Source organism: Falco punctatus, assembly GCF_963210335.1.
Source record: "Falco punctatus genome assembly, chromosome: 7".
NCBI lineage: Eukaryota > Metazoa > Chordata > Aves > Falconiformes > Falconidae > Falco > Falco punctatus.
In genome coordinates, this window is record NC_137587.1 from 18996696 (window position 1) to 19014597 (window position 17902).

Below are 17902 nucleotides of genomic sequence, written 5' to 3' on the forward strand. Positions count from 1 at the left end.
TAAATAGAGTGTTTTAAATTTCACCTGCAAAATATATTAATGCATTTAGTTGAATGTGAAAGCTCTACCCATGTCTGTGCAAGCAGAACATGTTTTAGGAAGCTCCTATAGCAAACTAGCTCTTTAATGACCTCAGTGTACCTGAAGGCTAGTAGAAAGGGAGAAGTAAAGTAAATAACCCCGTTCTATTCAATTAATTGATCAGTTAACATTAAAAAATGTTGAAAGTATGACACTTGTCAGTATATAGTACCAGCATGCTGCTTTCATCAAGCAGAAGACTTGCTTTTTCACTGTTACTGTAGGGGACAAGTTTGAGGGCAGGATGTGGGATCTCAGAGTGTAGCACACTCTTTCTGATATCCTAAAAGGAATAGAATTAATAGAAATACCCAAGGGCGTGCTAGCAGAACCCACCTGCATTCTGTCACCAGCTAATCTCTATTATTCACAAAGAGTGGAAATTTTACATGTTGTACTTCTGAAATGCACCTAGAGAAGAACACTGACTGTCATTACTGAACTGACTGGTATCAGCGCTGCAGTATACTCACTGCCTTTTGTAGTTGTTCCTTTTCTTGCTTATGTTTAACACCTTCAAATCACTGTAGAAGTAATGGACTGAGCAGGCAGTAAAACATGACACATACTGCTCTGTCCCTCTGCCCCTAACACAAACACAGAGTTATATCTTTCTGATTACATGGGAAACTCGAGGGAGAACCAGCTCTCTTCATCTCATATGAATGAAACTTTCATTGAGGCTGATAAAAACGTTGAGCCCACATGAAAGAAACTAGAGCCCCTAACCTGAGAAACAAACACTTCTGTCTTTCACCATTAGCAGACCTATGAGGATATTGGCCTATGAGCTCATGACAGAAGAACTCTGAAAACAGGTCAACAGACTCCCAGTGTTTCCTGCCTGGGAGCTCTCCTACTGGGGCTAACGACTGCCCCTCTCCGATTTCCTGACTTGTCATAACCTAACTCCCCTGCTCACTCCCCCTGTCATATAAGCTGATGGAGAAGGTCTCCCCCTGGAGATCTCCTTTATTTGGCTCTTCACTGTGCCAAACTAAACTTTCTTACAGGCTTCCCCAATTTCTCCTGCTACTCCCAGGGTTTAGCAAAGCCATAAATGCTTGGCTGAGCAACCACCAATTTGACCCAAATCACATTAATATGTTGACTTGACAAATTAATGACAAGTGTGTTATTCACCATCTCTCTACCTGGTTTTCTCTTTCAAAAGGCTGCCAGATGGCTGTCATTAGGTAATGGCAGAGATGCTGATTTCTTCACCAGCAATCCATGTGTCTTAATCTTTCTTTTTACTTAAGTAAAACAGTAAGATTATTATGCTGTTAGGAGTTGTCTTCAAAACGTTCCCAGTCAACAGAAGACAATTTCAACCATGCAATGGCAATTTGGCATCCCTTGTAAAAAGGTTGCATCGCAATCTCATTTCTAGATAAAAAACACCCTGCGCAGCTGACCCCAGGGTTGCTATACATGACAAGGAATCCGAGTAGTGCATATAGTGTGTTCTCTGTGTGGGTTTACTTTATCAAGAAAGTCTAAGAATATTGTACTCCTAAGCCTCTGGTTTCTCTCGTGCTTTGGAAGAGAATTTCTGATTTCTGGCTATCGTTGGATATCTTTGACTTGCTCTGTATTCACTGTGTTTCTCTATAGTTCATTAAGTGGTTTTCTCCTCAGGGATGTTTGACTTAGGTCTGTAATATGAAACAATTAAAAGCCATCAACTTTTAATAAGAAAGTTGTCAATTTTCCTTTCTCTGGAACCTTATCCTGGAGAACAAGGTCATGGTTATATGGAGAAGAGGAGAAAGAGAGGTAGGCAGCTAGTGTCTGGAACGTAAAACTCCCTGTCTACATTTCCCCACAATTGCCTCATGGGTACTTATTTAGTTAAACCCTGTGCTCAGCTTGCATTTAGCTTTGACATCTGCTGCTTCTGTTTAGACCAGAAGCGTGGCTTGTGTGCCTGATCTTTCTAGCTATATCAGCTCCTCTAAGAATAGATACTATCACTACCTACAAATCTTGTCTTGCTTTAATCCTTGGACTATAATAGTACACCAATAGCACCTGCAAATACAAGAACCTGTCAGAAATTACTGTAACATACACACACAGCATATCAGGAATATCAAAAAAACACTATTATGATGAAAAAATAACCCATGATTTCACTAGTCATACACTGCATCTCCACTTATAATGAAAATGACAAAGTAATCTAGCAACTTCATTCTAGAAAGAGTGACATGGGTGAGTTATGTCCAAAAACACAACACTGACAAAAATAGGTGCGCAACTATCTCATCACCACACATGACGTGAGACATACTGAATTTTCTGCTAATTCAGTGTCAACCATTGGTACAAACTACTGCTTTAAGTGTATCTTGTCTATGAGACATGACTGTATATAAAAAGCAGCTTCTTAGTCAGCAGAAGAGTTCTCTGTCTGCATTCAGCATTTGAGCTGCTTAGCTCCCAGACAAAAATAGTATATGACTACACTTAGTTTCTATTAGCACTGCAAAGATAACTAAATTAAGTGAAGGTTCCTTTCCTGTTTGTCCATATTTCAGTTGAAGCCACAATTACTAAAATTACTGGCACAGCAGTCACCTCAAGCATCTTGTCTTATATTCGTCACCACTAGCACTGGTATTGTGTCACAGTATTCTCCAAACTAGCCAGCTGCAACAAGGTCTTTTACCACCTCATACCAGCATACTCTTCACACCAGTCCCTCTGCTGCCTTCCCCTCATCTCACCTCATCTAGGGCCCACTCCTTCTCCTCCTGCTTCTTCCTCTCTCTTTTCCTTAGCTGCTCCCCCTTCCTTGGCTGCCCAGCCCCTTACCAGAACCAGCCACAGCTGCACCTTATCTACATCAGCCAACCCACCGCCCCTGAAGCCAGCCCACAGCTGTATGTTATCAATGTTAATTAACTCAGCTTCCTTCCTCTACAGTTCCCCCTTTTCTCTTTTTAACAATTCATACCTCTTATTTTTACCAATCATCACAAACTTTTTACAAATAAACTTTTCATACAGTCCTCTATAATTCCTTTACAGTATTGATCCACAGAAAAAAAATCTTAAGTTGGATTTTCAAGGCAGAAAACTAGCCTTGGGTTAAGGTTAATTTAGCCCAACTAATCTAAAGATCCAGGAGACAGTATGTACAGATGCTGCCTCACAGTGCCATCTTTGAGTAGAACCATGTCAATATAAGAAATATGTTGTCCCTGAAAAAAATCAGTGTCTTCATTTTCTATTTGAAAGGATTAAAAGCCAGTGTTAAAATCCACAGAGTTCCTAATGTGGAGTTGCTATAGAACTGAGGCACTGAACCTAAAAATGAAATTGTCAAAAACTCTGCCTAGACCCACAGGCACCCATGGTCTACAGACATCCAGGTTTTTACTAGCCAAGGACTGCAGGTTGTTGTTCAGCTTTGTTGTGTGCCTGGAACTTAAGACATTATGGCAAAACCTAATGCCTGTTGATGATTCTCTGATTTTTGTATGTAAATGAGGTAAGAAAATTGTAAAATTACATAAGTCAGTATCATTATGATTTTTTTAAACACCATAGCTGATGAAGAGGTGGCAGGGAGAAGAAGTTGAACCCAGTTCTGCACACATCTTTAAAGGCTGCTGTAATCAAGAGCACATGATCAAAGACATAACTATATGGGGGGATATGGATATCCACAGGTGGGGGGAGATGACCTAAGTCCAGGTGTGAACCCACTAAGATGGGTTAGCCCCGAGACACACCTGCAAGCATCTAATCCAGTGGACTGTTTCAGGCTGTGAGTCCCATTCTGACATAAGTTGGTTCCATGACATTTAGTCACACAGAAAAGGCCAGCAAAGGGGACGTTGTAGTGGGTGTCTGCTACAGACCTCCCAATGCATGGGAAGAATTGTATAAACTCTTTTATAAACAACTGGAAGAAGCCTTACAATGGCTGGCCCTTGTTCCCATAGAGAAATCTATCCACCATGACACTTGTTGCAAAAGCAATGTTAGGAGGCACAAGCAGTGTGGGAGATGTTTGTAGTGCATCAAGGAAAGTCTTGCGGTGGTGATGTTGGACTAACCAGCTAGGGGGATCCATTGTTCACAAATAAGGAAGAGCTGATATGAAGGTTTATGGCTGCATTGGCTGCAGTGACAATGACATGGTAGAGCTTAAGAACGTGTGGGAAATAAGGACAGCAAGTAACAGAATAATGACCCTAAGTTCCAAGAGATCTTATTTTAGCTTATTCAGGGTTTCCTGAAGAGCAAAGGGGCCTAAGAAAGCAGTCTGGCTTTCAAAGACAACCTCCTGAAAGCACAAGAGCAGTTCATGCCATTGTGCAAAAAAGCAGGCAGGGATATTAGGAGTGAATGAATACTCAGCTGCATAGGGAACCCTTGACTAAGCTCTGTTTTGGGTATATGTAAGGTGGATGGTTCTAGCAAGGCTTTATAGACAGTGAATCTCCCATCGTTCCCCTTTAGAGAAACAGATTGGATGAGTAAATTACAAAGTGAATGGAAACCTGGTCAGACCACCAGATATCATGGATGGCAAGCTGATCAGGAGCCAACAGCAGACCAACAGCACCCTGGACCATAATAGCAAGAATGTGTAAGATTCAGGTAAATGCCCCTCTATTTGGCACTTGTGAAATTGTGTTTGGAGTGCTATGTTCAGTTACATTCTCCCTTGTACATACTTAAATAAGTCCAGTGGAAGACCACCAAGATTATCAGGGGATCTGGGAGGTAAAGAGAGAAGCAGAGACCACTTTTGTTCAGCCTGAAGAAGAGATCAAAGGGGAATCTAATTGTTCTTTTCAACTTGCAGGGGAATGGAAGGAGTTACAGAGAAGATGGAGCCATTTTTTCTCTATACAGTGGAAAAATGAGATGCAATGAACACAAATTGCAGCACAGGAAATTCTGTATATATGCAAGAAAAAAAACATCTTCACAGTGAAGGTGACAAACCACTGAAACAGGTTGATCAGAGGGGTTGTAGAATCTCCATCCTTGGACACATTTGAAGTTCAACTGTATATAGCACTGGACAATCTGCCCTAACAAATTTTGAGTTACTTTGAGAAGCAGGTTGGACTAGCTGACCCTCAGAGGGAAATTCCAATGTAAGTTACTATATGATTCAATGAATTAAGATACATTCTTCTCTACAGCTTCTCCTATTGACTGTTATAAGCTACTCCCACTTAAGTTTCTGGCTTCTGTGACTCCCATTTGGAGGATGTGATGTAGCTCTTGTAGCAATGTAGACCCACAATATCAGGCCTCTTTTGGAATCAGACCTCTTAAGTTTTCTGATATTGAAGGTCTCTGAGAAACTACGCAGAATGTACCATAGTGTCTGGTATCCTAAACCAAAATAATTAAGTCAGTCCTATTGTCTTATAGCCTGGCTACAGGGATTCACAACACAAGGGTTGTAGAATCACACCCTGTACTGTGATTTAATTACTAGCACCAATACTGAGACTGATCTGTGTGTTTGTGGCTGCATACCCTATGGTAACCAGATCATGGAGATTTAAAGCAGCCACAATGGTGAAAATGGGAAGAAAGAGAACACCTTTCAGTTTAAAAACACAACTTGAGGGTGGTTTCTGTTAATTAAGAAATTGTTGTGGTTGTATCTGTGGTTTATCTTCTGGTTTTCTGGTTACAGCATTTACTTGCTACAAAGTCTCGGCAACCAAAATCGAGCCTGCAGTTACCTTCAAAATATTAAATGTAACAGATGAAACCAGATTCTGGAAGTTTTAATCATTCTGAGCAGAGTTTAGATAGGGCAACTAGAATCAAAGTCATGCCTTGAGGAGTAAGGTACAGCTCATTTTGAGCCACATTGGCAAAATGAGACTTATAAAGATTTACTAAGTGAAAGAAGTAAAATTTTGGCTAAGCAGCTTTACACTATGTGAGTCAGCTATTGGGGAGCATAAGCAGTTTGTTTGTGTTTTGATCCAGGACTGCTACCTTTTACCAAAATTCCTACATTTTAAAGTCAGTTTTCCCTACTTTTTTTCTGCATCTTTAGATATCAAGATGACAGTGAGGAGTGCCTAAAGAAAAACATTGTTTATCAAGATTTTACAAAATCAAAAATAAAACAGTCTTGGGGTTTTAAAATGTATTCTTTGTTTGTTACTCACTGAATTGCCTGGAAACATCAGTAGCTTTACCCTTTGTGAGCATGCTTAACATACAAACCAAAATACTCTAGCAAGTTACTTTAAAAAATAGCTTGGATGTGGGTTTTTTGCCTAAGCACAGTAAACACTACTCTGAGTAGACTGTTGGCTGGGTGCCATTCAGACATGTAAAGGCACAGAGACTGTGAAATAAATAATAATAATTTTATCAGGCATTCTATGTTGCGGCATGTTTGAAGACACTGAAGGTGAGTAGATTAATGGTTCTTTTTATCTAGCTGTTTTAGAAATAATTGCAGCATAAGCCAAGTAAAATGAAGGGTCCCTCTTAGAAATCTATATTAACCCAACAGTTTATCCATTGCTGTTTTTCACAAGATCAACAGTGAGTCATAGCTTTTTTCCCCCTCAAAAATAGCAGTGGTATTCACGTACAACACTTGTAGACATATCAGAGTCAGTTTTTAATTCTTGGTTGAATTTCTATGTGGTGCTTTATAGTCAGACCAATAAAAATAATGGCATTTGAATACACAATAAGCAAACTTTAAAAGTGTATCAGACTGGTTTCGGCAATTAAATGTGAATGCAATTGTGAATCAATATGCAACTTCATATACAACTGGCCCATTACATATTAATACCACAAGATGGAAGACTTTGTCACAAGAATATTTAACACTGACTATTGTTTAAACTACTGCATCTGCATTGCTTTGTAAATTGTTCCAAGGGGTGGACCAGAGACCAAAATAATGTGTATGTGTGATATTTTCCTTGCTCAAGGTTGGCCATGCTTATATTCCGGGGATAATGTAGGAAACCCCCAAACTCACACTAAATCACAGCCCTGCCACATTAAGGCTTCCAGCTACCCCATCGTCCTTTGCAATGATAAGCTCAAGCAGAAGAGCCCAGGATGGTTTTGCCCTGCAGAATACTTAAAAGTTCATTCTAAATTCTGGCATTACCTAAATTTTGGTCAATCTGAGCTGTGCTTAAATGTAGACTGGTGTTCCAGATAGCAGTTTATGGATCTACCAAGCATCCTGAAATTCATACTGCAGCTATGGGGTAGACACAACTTGTGAAGTTCAGATGTGACCCGAAGAACAGAGTAAACCACTAATTTAAATGTCTAAAATATATTGAAACACTATAGAAAATAATAAAGACAACATGGCCCTTCATTTTTCACTTTTTTTGTTGTTTTCATTCGTGTGCATTTGGGGTTTTTTGTGCTTTTCCTTCAGTTGACAGTGTAGTTCTGTTTAAGCTTATACCGCTATTTACTTTGCTTAGTAAACCAGAAGTAACTTAATGGACTAAGTCTATGCCCATTTAATTTGGCTTGTCATTAATGACTTCATGACAAACTTAATAGGTACAAAGCAGGGAAAGCTAAGTCAAGATGATGTCTAGTCATTTGTTATTGCTTAAATTGTACAACGTATCAGAATTTGCATCCAGACAAAGTAAACTCGCATTTTGTTTTGGTAGCTTGCTGCATTCACTTTCACTGATGCAAAGGTCTGTAAGATCACAGACTCACTCAGGTTAGGAGAGACCTCAAAGAGGTCTCTAGGGCAGCCTAGAACACTGGATTCAAATCAGGTTGCTCAGTTCTACAGCCTCTCTACCAACTCCAATGAAAAGTTATCCCCATGGAGACATTTTTTCCTTATATCAGTTGGAATCTCCCCTTTTCAATTTATTACCATTCTCCCACTGTGGCACTCAGCTTTACTCCGCCTTCACAGTAGCCTCCCTGTTGCACTGGAAGGCTGCTGTTAAGAGCTGCCTCATGTGCAGGCTGAACCAGTCTCTCACTGGTTCCCTCAGCCTCTTCTCATGGGCAGGTGCTCCAGCCTCCAGCCGTCCTGGAGGCTCCCTGCTGATCTTGCAGCACTTTACCAATGTCTTTCTTATATTGGAGGCCCATCACTGGATGCACTGTTCCAGATGTGAGTTAATGAGTGTTGTCTAAGGACTATAACCAATCCCTATGGCTAGGTCAGTATTGATACAGGCCAGTATGTGGTTAGTCTTCAGCCGATGAATAGGACAAACCTCTTGCTAAAGGCTAAATCTAGTTAAGATACATAAGTGCACAGTTACATCATGTGGAATCTTGCTTGTGCATATACTTGTTCTCTGGCTAAACAGAAGGAATCAAAACTCAGCTTGATACTATATTCACTTTTTTCCCCTTTGGTAAGAGTAAATGAAAAGCTTTTCAAACATATATTCTAAGTAGCATTAAGGTACCAAAATTGGTTATGTTTTAAAGCATTTTCTAGTTTTTGCTAATTAAAGCCTTAGTTTTCCAGACATGCAACAATATAAGTCATTAATACAGGAGAGACATGGACTCTACTTTGCTTGGCAAGTCTCAGAGCTTAAAACTCCTTAACTGTATTTTACACCTACAGTCTTCAAGCCTTGGCAGACAGTTCATAATGGGGAGATCTGAAAGTAGGTAAAAATTCTGGCATTAGACTAGAGTGTAATGTTTAAAGCTCAGATCCACTAGCAAGCTGAAACATGGTTTAAGAAGGATAACTTTGTTGTTTTTTCTCACAATGTCCCACAGAGTGCATGCCAACACACATACAGTCAGATTCTGCTGTCAACTACACCAAAGTAAATCCAGAAGTACTTCAATGAAGCTCATTGAATTGCACTACATTCATGTTTATGTTCAAAAGAAAAAAACTCCGTAATTTCTAAGACAAGCTGGTCACAAGGTGTTATGCACACACAGCCTTTCAAAGCCTAGAGATTTATCAAAAAGGTCGGTCTTGCAGAGCACTGCAAGAGTTCCTGGGTCAGGGCCTAGACTGTAGATTATCAAGTTGCCATCTGTGAGGGAAGGCAGAATAATCATCCCTGTTCAGAAATGCAGCCAGCCTTGGCGGTCGCACGATGCACCACAGTTGAAGCCTGTCTCATGTACGGTCTGGCATGTGAGGGCTTGGCTGAGAGCGTTCACAGAGATACCAACAGCTACAGTCCCGAATTTCGCGTACACTTTTTATGCCACAGTGACTCTTATCGTGCCTCTGAGTCCTGAGTTTTCTCCTCTGGAGATAAATTGCCTCAACTAAGAGTGTTGCATTTCTTCCTCTAGATCTCCCATGAGAAGGTCCATAACCACTGAGCTATATATGTTGTAGGTATATCAGTGTGTAGCTATATTAACTGTAAAAAACTGAGGTAGAAGGGGTGCTGTTAAATTTATCAACCAGAGAAGGAAATAACCCCATGTTTTAGGAAGGATGAAAGGCATTTACCTCAGCTGAGTGTTGCTTGCTTCCCCGTGCAGATTTGTTCTGTTTCCTACCCAGATCTGGCCCAGCAGTACTCCACAGTTTCATGCTGTCTCACACCTGCTGCTCACGTCTCCAAATGATCCCTGTGCTGATTTACCAGCACTCCTAGAAGTGCTGGGGGCTCTTTGCTGTCTTCATCTATCACTTTCTGTTCCTCCCTACCCACGAGGTGCACTGACCCCTCCACCCCAAGATGTCCCACTATCCTTATCCCATATTGCACAGCATACATAGAGGTCTGGCCAATCATAACAGCATGTCTCTTTTGACCATGTTTTAGGCAATGCACTCTCATGATGATTGTCACAAAAGCCTCAGACCAGCAAAAAAGGACAGCTAGGGAATCACAGACAGATGAGAAGACAGGGGTGCCAGGAAGCAGCACATTGCTGCACCATCTGTAGCCTGGCAAACACTGGAATCTTTTGCCCAAGGGCATCCAAGCCTACACTGCCTGGATAGTGTGCTCATCACTAGCCAGTAGGCTGGGCTGGGCTGGGGAAAGTGAGGACTCTTCAAAACACCAACGAACTTGTGCTTGTAGGCAGCCAAGAATGAAGAATCTGCAATTGAGTCCAGCCACTCACAAAGCTGGAGAGTTCAGCACCCTAGCCTCAGTGCCTGGGACTTCATCTGCAGCTGATAGTAGATATCCGTTTGTGTCAGCAGACCAGTAAGCAGGAGCCAGAGCCCAGGGCACTCTCTTAGATGAGCAGCCTAACCACTAGCCTACGGAAACACTCTCCTCTTAGTACTTTCTTTCTCTCTGTTAACTTCACTCTCTACACACTAGAAATACCTGAACAGAAGGGGCAGAGCTCTATTTGAGTGATTCACTACCCTGTCCATGTGATGTTCTCATGGATCTTTCAGTTCAGAGGGAGCCCCAAAAATACAAGCATTATAATATACTACTTACAGCTATATCATATCAAGCTGCTTTCTCAGCACATCTTATTGATAAATTTGTCAGTAACAAAAATACATTTTTTTTTAAAAGGCTGCCACAGAAGGGGATGTTAACTTATTTGAGCCAAGGTGTTAAACTGGCCTGGAGGCTTTAACAAGAAGCAGCATTAGTGAATCTGCCTTACTTTCAAGGACAGCACAAGCTGCACACATGGCTGCTCTCATTAAAGGGCACGTCTCTAAACTCCAGTCCAAGACAAGTCCAGCTCAGACAATTGCCATTAATTAACCTCTGGCTGCACTTAGACAGCTGAGCTCATCTAAAACATTCATGCAAACAAAACACCTCCCAGAAGGGTGGTTCAGCTTCTTCGTCTCCCTGCTGTGGCTCCATCAGGTTAGGGCCTGTTTGTAGGTGCTGTGTCCTGCCCTATTCCTCATGCCAGCTCCGATTATTGGTGAGCCAGTTCAGCTCATAAAACCAGCTGGAAAATGTTCATTCTTTTTTCTGGATGAGTTTTGTGTCACTTCAGAAGCTGAATTAGCTTTTCACTGGGGATCCAGTGAAAAGCAGAGCTGGCAGAAATGAGAAGCTGTCGTATGCAGCTAGGCTCAGAGGAAGGAGCAGTGGAGCAAAGACAATATGGAATTCAGTGCTTTGGAATAACCACAGCGTTCAGGAAAAGGCTGCATTTAACGGGGTGCTTAAATTGAGAGCTTTTCCATGAATAAAACAGTGCATTGCAATCCTTCTGAATGAAAGCTATAATGTAATGGAAAGGTATAATCAATCATCAAAGGTCAGGCCAGAATCGGCAACAAGGATGTTATGGGAAGATCTAATGCAATACCTTCCATGATGTCAGGATTCATGTCAAAGAAAGACCTAAATAAAGTGGGTTTGTACATACCCCATGCCTCCAGCCTTCCTTCATCTTACCCTGATAGGAGACAAAAACAAAGGGAAAAACCCAACCTGTTCAAGATGAAATAAAATAACCTCTTAACAACTGCACAGTTACGTGCAGTTGTGTTGGCTGGCTGGAAGTAACCCTATGAATTAGATAAGGGCACATTTACACTGTAAAAGCTTCTATTCAGTGCAAAAGAATGCAATAGTAAGCTCCTGTCTGAAGCCAAAAAGCTAATGTGTAAAGCTTTTTGAATCCGAAGAGTCCTGTGTTACAAATAGGATCTGCAAAATGCAGCTGACAAGTGTCTTAAATTCTTGAGGTATCCAAAAGATCATTCTATGCAGCAGCAGTGTTACAACATCAATAAAAGCCTGTGCTGAACTGGAAAACCATCAGGTTGACTCAGAACTCATGTCATTCTATCTCAGATGTGCTATCTCCTGGAGAAGAGAAAACCTTTTGAAGTAAAGCAACTGAGGTTTGTCTCAAATAACCTTTTTCTTTTATTTTCTTTTTTTTTTTTTTTTTTTAAACCTTCTTGTTATGTCTACTAGAAACCTGAGCTCAGTGTGCTGTTGAACCCACAAAAGGTCTTGGAGAATTGAGTAGAGACTTACGATTACACTTCAGGCATGGCTGCCACATAAAACCCTGGTGAAGATAGTCAAAAACTTCTAACAGCCCAATAAAACAGTTGCAAAATGAAAAGATTGAAAGCAGCTAGCAATGTCAATGCATTTCATCTTCAGGAATTTGTCATGGAGTGGACTGTTTAAGGATTTGCTAAGCAGCATTTGGCACACTTCCCCGTCCTCTCATTCCCAGAGGAGAATGCTGCCAGTCTGCCTATGCCTGCCCAGAGTCCTGGGCAGCATCTTTGACTCAGATCTGTCAAGACCCTACATCCAATCAGTGGCTAAATATTACACTTGTTATTGCACAGCATCTCAAAGCCTTTGGCATTTTCATCATTCAGGTTCTCCTAATTTTGTCTCTGGAGGACAAAAGCATCCTTTCTTTGTCCTTTGTAAATGCAGTCTTTTTCTCCTTAAGCCTCTTTTGTATGCTCCTACACAGAGAAGTTCCCTAATCTACTCTTTTGGCAATATCATACTCCTCTTTGAATTTCACCAGTCATTAAGATCCATGTACCACCTAGCATCTCTCATTCAGTATTGAAAACAAGGGGTCAGCTCCTTCCATCAACCATCCCAGATGATCATTTATATTGTAGCCTAGCATTTCAAGCAAGCACCTTTTCTGTTTTCTTCTTTTCTGTTTTGAGGATTGTCCTATACTAACCTGCAAAGCTGTTGCTACCATCCTTAATTCCTCAGTTCTTAACTAGTGTGAAGCCTATGAAAAGCTGGACACGCTTTAAGATGCCAGCACTAAGGACTGTACATCAATAGGCCTGACAGTGTGAGATTTTCTTACCCAGACAGTGTCATTTTAGCCATCACACATTCTCTGCTGCTGCTCCAGAGGGATGCCAGAGTCCCTCTAAGTCCTATGTCAGTTAATTCGGTGCTGGAAGACATTCTAAATGACACCGGACACCTCTACTTAGGCAACTGAATTCCTCTTACATAGTCTTGTTTCCTTCTATTACCTTCCCTGCCTTTATCCACTACTGTAATATATTACATTTGGAAGGATGTGAAATGCAGCAGCAACTATCCATGAGCACTAAAAGTCCTGTACAATAATGCACACAAAAAGGATGTGCTGAAGGCTGCTAATCAAAGCCAGGTGCTCCAGCAGGAGGACGAGTAGTGCCTGGGATGTGAAAACTGTGGGCAAGAAGTGGAATATTCATCTCTCCACAGACAAGCAAGATATTTCAAGAGACCCCTGGGGTTTTGTGGCTGTATTCGATGGTCTTCTGTTGATAGTACTTCAATAAAAATTCTTCAGTAAAATTGAGGAAAAATCTTCACATCAGCTGTTTCCTATCTCTAGTATATCACTAGGAGTCTACCCCAGATCATACTAGTACAATATTATATGAACGTCCACTAGGAATTCAATTCCAGACTGTGCTCATTTTGTGTGCATCCTAATCATGACCATTTTTGTGCAGCATCATAACTAAGTTTTTTATCAGCAGGAAAAACTAGGAGCATAAGTCTATTTGAACAAGTGTTTACAGAAAACCACCTCTAAATGTGTGAAAGTGCATTCAAGATTAAAACTTGATTTTTAAGAGTTAAAATAATTAAGCCGTTTGTTCAGTCAGAAACTGTTCAAACTGCACATTTCCAAGCAAAGAAATTGAAAATGCACACTAATAGCAGTGCTCTGAAATCTACAGGTTTTTCACCTCTTTCGTAACCAGTCTCTGAAGCCTAATTGTCCTATGTTTGATGTTGGCATTGATTTTGTTGAAACTGTCTGTACAGCCCGTGCAAACAGGCCAATAATCCTGAGTCTTTATTTGGCTCCTTACCCATTTTAATGGCCTTGTACACATTTATTGCTGGCAACATCATATCTTCACAGAAGCTGAGTTGTGCCTTTTGTGTTGGTTTTGTTCTTGATTTATGGGCAAACTCTAACTGAACTCTTAAGAACACTGTGCATTCAGAACCTTTGCAAATAAGAGATGCATTTGAGAAGATGTTGATATAGTCTGCACTGTGGAAGATGGGTGGTCACTGTCTGGTGTGTAAAGCAATTAAATTCAAATCATGAAAGCAATCAGAATATTTGCAACTACCTATTACATGTTCGTATAATTTGAGTATCAAGACTATTATAGGATGTCATAGGTTCACACAGAACAAGTCTCATTTCCTTTCTCTTTACGTTATTGCCTCACTACTGCTTCATTCATCTCAACGATATATTTCATCTTTCCTTACCAGAACATATTAATGGCGTTTTTCTGAAGGTCAGCCAAAGAGACAGTCTTTCTGTCTGTCACAGATTTCCAATACACTGTAGGAAAATAAGAAAGGGGCATGTGTGAAAACAGTATAATATCCTTCTTGTATTTTCCAAGTTGCATTACAAACTAGATGATGAGTAGAATGTTTCTTTTAATGTTTTTTAATGGAAAAGATAATACATTATAAAGAAAACAATTATAGGTAATAAAAATATTTTTAAAGTAATACAAATGAGATCAAAGAGATGCCATAGGAAAAAAAGGACCACAGAATTAAAACTTCACTGTACACAGTGAGCCGTTTTTCTGTGAACAGTTGTTTGCATATAGATCTGGACTGTGCATTAATAGGTGCAATCAATATCTTTTTACACTTCTCATTTTGCCATATTTCACTATTAAGGCCAGATGAGCCTCACCAGAGAAGGATTGTTTTGTAGGATTAGGGACATAGTAGTCTGCAATAAAATGCAGAAGGAAATTTTGGGTGACTAGTAATTTTTATATTATCAAGGTTATTGCTTGGTTTTAAGGTTTCTTATGCTCATTCTAACAACACAGGTGCAATTTTATTCATAAATGGACACAATTCAATATTAACTCGGTAGAAAGGTTTGTACCAGCCTGTTGTAGCTTCTCTCCAAATCTCAGCCTTTTCACCAAATACAAGTGCATAGAACACAATTTAAAAAACCAATAACGTTTTCTATTGTCTTTTCTCCATAATCTTTTTTGGCAAAAGAAAATAGACTCTGGAGACAGTGTCTTATTCTGTAGCTCTTACACAGCAAGACTGCCCTATGAGTTAGGACATGCTCAACAGGTATCCACCCATGCAAGGACACCAAACAAATCTCACTGTCTTATGCATAGTGTGGTTACCATAATTATGTATGACATCTCAAAGACCTCAGTCACAACAGCTGATGCTCTTCAGTTAAGAAGACACAAAAGCTTCCACATGTACCAATAGACACCAATAGCCAAGCATGGATATAATAACAAATAACAATATTAGAAATAACAATAAGCATGATGGAAGCCAGTTTTTTTACCACCTTTTTGCAAGTGTAGATTCAGAAGCCCAGGGCTGTGGAAACCAGTGCCAAGGACCAGTCAGACGACTGGTAGCTAAGCTGGGAACAGGCTCCAGCCCTGTGCTCTGCTACCTGTGTCATGGTGGCTCTGCTGCATACAGCTTTGCCTCCATGGTAGAGAAACTGGTGAGACTTAGTAGTCTCCTCAGTCTCTCTGCCCTCTGATGAAATGCCATTAAAATACCAATGAATGGCAACCATGAGACATAATTGGAGAGGAATGTACGGCAAAACTGTTTTGAAACAGTCCTGAACTTTGAAGGTGATATGTAAATTCAAACTGTGGTTGAATCCACATCTTTTTAGCAAAAACTCCTGAAAGGAGCAGGCTTTCTGTTTGAAGAACTTTTTTTTGGTTCCCTGTGACAGCTACAACTGAGTTTCTGAAATAATCTTGTATCAATTTAAAGCACGTGTGGTCTCATTCCAAGGAAACTGTGGCAAATGTGGTCAGCTTCCTAGGAAGAGCATGATTTAGAAAAAGTCACAAATGGCCTGCAAATCTGACAACTGCAAGCTGGATTATTTCTCTTTAGTGCACGTGTTTCTTTACAAGATAAATTCCTCTTTAAAACTATACAAGACCAGTTATCATTCCATCAGTACATGTGAGGAAGTATTAGGTTTAGTTCACTTTTATTTTTAGGCACACAGCTAGCAAGGCTGATAAATCACTTCTATGTAGGTGAAACACACACTGACATCATAAAATTGTGACACAAGCAGCATGTATTCTAGCCAAACTAAAGTTACTTCTTAATTACTTGTGCTAAAATCCCAGGGACATAAAAAATTTACAAGTAAAACCAGAAAAATATGCCTAAAAATTCCATCACCTCCTGCCTTCGTTGGACAGCATTTTCAGTGTTTTTTACATGAAATAAGCAAATGAAGATGCTATAGTGATGGCTTTTTGAAGACCTAAGAAAGAATGACAGGGGTATTTTCCGTATGAGTGATTTTTCTCTGGTCATTTTGGTATAGAATGAATAACAAATCCACATAGATTTTTTTTTTGAAAGAAATTTTCTCAAAAGCACTTATACTATATACTTGTTTGTTATAGTTTACAAGTGAACAGGAAGAAAGGGAGGTGGTAGACAGTTAGTCTAATATAAAACCCGATGTAAATATTCACAAACATTATATGTAACACACATAAAATAGGTTAAAATAACATAATTCATGTTATGAAATTATATTTTAAGAAAATAGAAAATTTAAACCTGCCAGTACAATTTAAATTTGATCCCATGTATTGAGATTCAGATTTTACTTACAAGATCAGATAATTGTTTCCTCCCATATCTTTTGGCTGTAGAAGAATCCTGCTTTCTTTTCGTTGAGGTGGTGGTGAATCATTGTGTCACAGGTGAAGGTATCTCATATGCAGAGCCCTCTGTGTCATTTTTCATGAACAAGAAGACGATTAGGGGAAGAAGCCAGAAGCGTTGAGATCAGCAAAAGAAGGTCCTGTGACTAAGGGAGTTACGTGTTCCCCAGGAGAACGGGTTTCTATCCTGCCTCTGCCAAAGGATTGCCGAGTAATGTTTATATCCAAGCACTAAGGCTCAGATAAGATTCAGATGTTTCTGCTGACACAAAAACTACAATGTGGCTTCAGGAGAGAAACAGATCGGTAGATCCCTGTATACTGGGGAGCCTGAGGCAGCTGGGAGCAGTTGTCACAACACCAGACATGCAGAGTGGAAACAAATCATTAGGAAGCACTGAATAGTGGGATCAATCTGTACTCTTTTCCTTTCTGGATAAGGTGTCTCCACAAGACTGGGATTCATAACCCAGAACCCTATTCGACTGCTTGACTTGTCCCACTCGGCAGACACCTAATTACATATCCTCTAAAATGCTGTGATGGCTGGGATGCTTACCTAAAAAACAGAAACTATATTTGTGAGGCTTTTCTCAGCACAGCACAACTCAAATTATATAATAATTTCTTAAGAGATAAAACCAGTCCACTATTAGATTATAAAACAAGTAGAGATTTATAATCAATACATCTGGCTTGTCAACCCCATCAATGACTTTTCTTCTCCTGTGACTCAGTTTGACCTCCATTTGTTTTGTCGTCTTTTTCTCCCGCTTTCTTTGCCTTGGCCCAATGTCTTTGCCCAGTCAGTTCCATGTTCCAGGACCCACGTTAATCCATTCCTACACTTCATCCAATAATTCATAGGTCCAGTCTTCTTGGCCAGCTACTACCCAGGCATCAGTTTTCTGCTACAACATTACCAGCCTCTGCTTGCAACGTGTCCCTTAAGCTCCACTATTTGTTCCCTTCCCAGGTTGGCTTTTATAACATATATCTTCCTTCTCCACGTTGTCTGTGCCCAACTGAGAGGGGACATGAGGCACAAAAAGAGGCATCCTCTGAGTTGTCATGGCCAAATATTTTCTCATAAGTATTTGGAAATATTGTGGACATATTTTGGTAATATTTTTTGAACTATTTAATTTTCAGCAGCCTGAAATTCCTTTTCTTGTGGGTTTG

The 17902-nt window shown here is 40.1% G+C and overlaps 1 long non-coding RNA gene across 3 annotated transcripts in view; it reads right to left on the minus strand.

The window, feature by feature from the left end:
* The window catches only part of LOC308067526, a 163323-nt gene that overhangs the window by 54699 nt on the left and 90722 nt on the right, over window positions 1–17902 (minus strand). For 2 of the 3 annotated variants that reach the window (XR_013929633.1, XR_013929634.1), the window contains exon 3: window positions 1–16786. This exon is cut by the window's left edge and continues 54699 nt beyond it. This is a non-coding gene — a long non-coding RNA (uncharacterized lncRNA). The remainder of the gene's footprint in view (window positions 16787–17902) is intronic. The other variant, XR_013929632.1, reaches the window with a different exon arrangement.